Source organism: Arachis hypogaea, chromosome 18 (assembly GCF_003086295.3).
Source record: "Arachis hypogaea cultivar Tifrunner chromosome 18, arahy.Tifrunner.gnm2.J5K5, whole genome shotgun sequence".
Lineage (NCBI taxonomy): Eukaryota > Viridiplantae > Streptophyta > Magnoliopsida > Fabales > Fabaceae > Arachis > Arachis hypogaea.
Genome location: NC_092053.1, coordinates 41206807 through 41210605, shown reverse-complemented (window position 1 = coordinate 41210605; position 3799 = coordinate 41206807). Strand labels below are relative to the sequence as shown.

General features: G+C 34.1%; 1 non-coding gene across 1 annotated transcript; it reads left to right on the top strand.

Moving 5' to 3' along the window:
- Positions 1–1366: 1366 nt before the first annotated feature.
- On the top strand, positions 1367–1474 carry LOC112773842 (small nucleolar RNA R71). The gene has a single exon (XR_003188368.1). It is a non-coding gene; the product is annotated as a small nucleolar RNA R71 (small nucleolar RNA).
- Positions 1475–3799: the final 2325 nt, after the last annotated feature.

Below are 3799 nucleotides of genomic sequence, written 5' to 3'. Positions count from 1 at the left end.
GGATTATGAATTCAGCAGGGATGTTAAAGCCTTCAACATTCACTAAGACATCCTCTACAAGTCCATAAGCCTGTTTCCTTGAATTGTCTGCCATCTCTAGTGAGATTTTTGCAGCTTGTACCTCAAAGATTCCTAGTTTCTCCATTACAGAGAGTGGCATGAGGTTTATACTTGAACCAAGGTCACACAGAGCCTTCTTAAAGGTCATGGTGCCTATGATGCAAGGTATTAAGAACTTTCCAGGATCTGGTTTCTTCTGAGGTAACTTTAGTTGCCCCAAAGCATTCAGTTCATTGATGAGTAATGGAGGTTCATCCTCCCAAGTCTCATTACCAAATAACTTGGCATTCAGCTTCATGATTGCTCCTAGATACTGAGCAACTTGCTCTTCAACAATGCCTTCATCCACTTCAGAGGAAGAATATTCATCAGAGCTTATGAATGGCAACAGTAAGTTCAGTGGAATCTCTATGGTCTCTATGTGAGCCTCATATACCTTTGGTTTCTCATTAGGGGACTCTTTAGTGGCCAGTGGACGTCCATTGAGGTCTTCCTCACTGGAATTCACTGCCTCTTCCTCCTCTATAGGTTCGGCCATGTTGGGTATATTTATGTCCTTGCACTCTCTTTTTGGATTTTCTTCTGTATTGCTTGGGAGAGTACTAGGAGGGATTTCAGTAACTCTTTTACTCAGTTGACCCACTTGTGCCTCCAAATTTCTGATGGAGGACCTTGTTTCAGTCATGAAACTGTGAGTGGTCTTGGATAGATCAGAGACTATAGTTGCTAAGTCAGAGAGGCTCTGCTTAGAATTTTCTGTCTGTTGCTCAGAAGATGATGCAAAAGGCTTGCTATTGCTAAACCTATTTCTCCCACCATTATTATTATTAAAGCCTTGTTGAGGCTTCTGCTGATCCTTCCATGAGAAATTAGGGTGATTCCTCCATGAAGGATTATAGGTGTTTCCATAGGATTCTCCCATGTAATTCACCTCTTCCATTGCAGGATTCTCAGGGTCATAAGCTTCTTCTTCAGAGGAAGCTTCTTTAGTACTGCCGGATGTAGCTTGCATTCCAGTCAGACTCTGAGAAATCATATTGACTTGCTGAGTCAATATTTTATTCTGAGCCAATATGGCATTCAGAGTATCAATCTCAAGAACTCCTTTCTTCTGAGTCGTCTCATTATTTACAGGATTTCTTTCAGAAGTGTACATGAACTGGTTATTTGCAACCATCTCAATGAGTTCCTAGGCTTCAACAGGTGTCTTCTTCAGATGAAGAGATCCACCAGCAGAGTGATCCAATGACATCTTGGACAATTCAGACAGACCATCATAGAATATACATAAGATGCTCCATTCTGAAAGCATGTTAGAAGGACACTTTTTGATCAATTGCTTGTATCTTTCCCAAGCTTCATAGAGGGATTCTCCTTCCTTTTGTCTGAAGGTTTGGACTTCCACTCTAAGCTTGCTCAACTTTTGAGGTGGAAAGAATTTAGCCAAGAAAGTATTGACCAACTTTTCCCAAGAGTTCAGGCTTTCTTTAGGTTGTGAGTCCAACCATATCCTAGCTTTGTCTCTTACAGCAAAGGGGAAAAGCATAAGTCTGTAGACCTCAGGATTAACCCCATTGGTCTTAACAGTGTCACAGATTTGCAAGAATTCAGCTAAGAACTGATGAGGATCTTCCAATGGAAGTCCATAAAACTTGTAATTCTGCTACATTAGAGAAACTAATTGAGGCTTAAGCTCAAAGTTGTTTGCTCCAATTGCAGAAATTGAGATGCTTCTTCCATAGAAGTCAGAAGTTGGTGCAGTAAAGTCACCAAGCATCTTCCTTGCATCTCCATCATTGTTGTTATTTTCGGCTGCCATCTCTACTTCTTTTTTGAAAATTTCTGTTAGGTCATCTCCAGAGTTTTGTGCTTTAGCTTCTCTTAGCTTCCTCTTTAGAGTCCTTTCAGGTTCATGATAAGCTTCAACAAGAATGTTCTTATCCTTGTTCCTGCTCATATGAAAAAAGTAGAGAACAGAAAAGAAGAGGAATCCTCTATGTCACAGTATAGAGATTCCTTTATGTGAGTAGAAGAATAGAAGAATAGAATGAAGAAGGAAGAAGAAGAAGAATTCGAACACAGAGAGAGGGAGAGGGTTCGAATTTTTAAGAATAGAAGTGTTAGTAGATAAATAAAATAAATAGAAGGAGATGAGGGAGGAAGGAAATTCGAAAGTTAATTTAAAAGAAAAGAAAAATATTTTTGTTTTTATTTTAATTATTAGTTAGAATTCGAATTTATTAAAAGAAATAAAATAAAATTAGAATTTAAAATAATTAGTTAATCAAAAAATTTTTTGAAAAAGTTGTTAGTGGTTTTCGAAAATTAGAGAGAGAAAAGTAGTTAGGTGGTTTTTAAAAAAGACAAGAAATAGTAAAACAAACAAAAAGTCAAGTGGTTGATTGAAAAAGATTTGAAAATCAATTTTGAAAAGATAAGAAGTTAGAAAAGATTTTGAAATTAAATTTTGAAGAAGATATGATTGAAAATCATTTTGAAAAAGATTTGAATTGGAAATTAAAAAGATTTGATTTTTGAAATTAAAATAGATTACTTGACTAACAAGAAACTAAAAGATATGATTCTAGAATTTAAAGATTGATCCTTTCTTAATAGGCAAGTAACAACTTGAAATTTTTTGAATCTAAACATTAATTGTTAGCATTAATTTCGAAAATATGAAATAAAATTAAGAAAAGGATTTTGAAAATCAATTTTTTTAAAATTTTCGAAAAACAGGAAAGAAAAGTGAGAAAGGTTGATTTTTGAAAAAGATTTGAGAAGATAGAATTTTTAAATTGAAATTTTGACTTGACTTACAAGAAACAACTAAATTTTAAAAAATTTTGACCAAATCAACTCAAAATTTCAAATTTTATGAGTGAAATAAGGGAAAGATATTATTTTTTTGATTTTTGAATTAATGAGGAAAGAGAGAAACAACAAAAAGACACAAGACATAAGAAATTAAAATCAAAACAACTAATGCATGCAAGAACACTTTGAATGTCAAGATGAACACCAAGAACACTTTGAAGATCATGATGAACATCAAGAACATCTTTTTGAAAATTTTTAAGAAAAGAAACACATGCAAGACACCAAACTTAGAAATTTTTAATGTTTAGACATTATGAATTCGAAAATGCATATGAAAGCAAGAAAAGACACAAAACAAGAAAATCACAAGATTAACAAAGAGAATCATCAAGAACAACTTGAAGATCAATGAAGAACACAATGCATATATTTTCGAAAATTAAAGAAAATTTAAAACATGCAATTGACACCCAACTTAAAATTTTGACACAAAACTCAAACAAGAAACACAATTTTTTTTTTGGTTTTTATGATTTTATTAATTTTTTTTGTATTTTTTGAAAATTAATTTGGGAAAAGAAAATAAAGAAGTTCAAAATTTTTAATAAGAATTCCAGGAATCATGCAATGTTAGTCTAAAGCTTCGGTCCAAAAGAATTAGACATGGCCAATGGCCAGCCAAGCTTTAGCAGAGCATTACATACAACAACCAAATTGATGGGAACCAAAAGGCTCGTGAAATGTTATTCTAAAGCTCCGGTCCAAAAGATTAGACATGGCTTAGTAGCCAGCCAAGCTTTAACATAACAGATACACGCATGTCCTAATGGAAAGTAGAAACCTCAGTCCAAGGGATTAGACATGGCTTAACAGCCAGCCAGGTTTCACCATATCTCATGAAACTTTAGAATTCATTCTT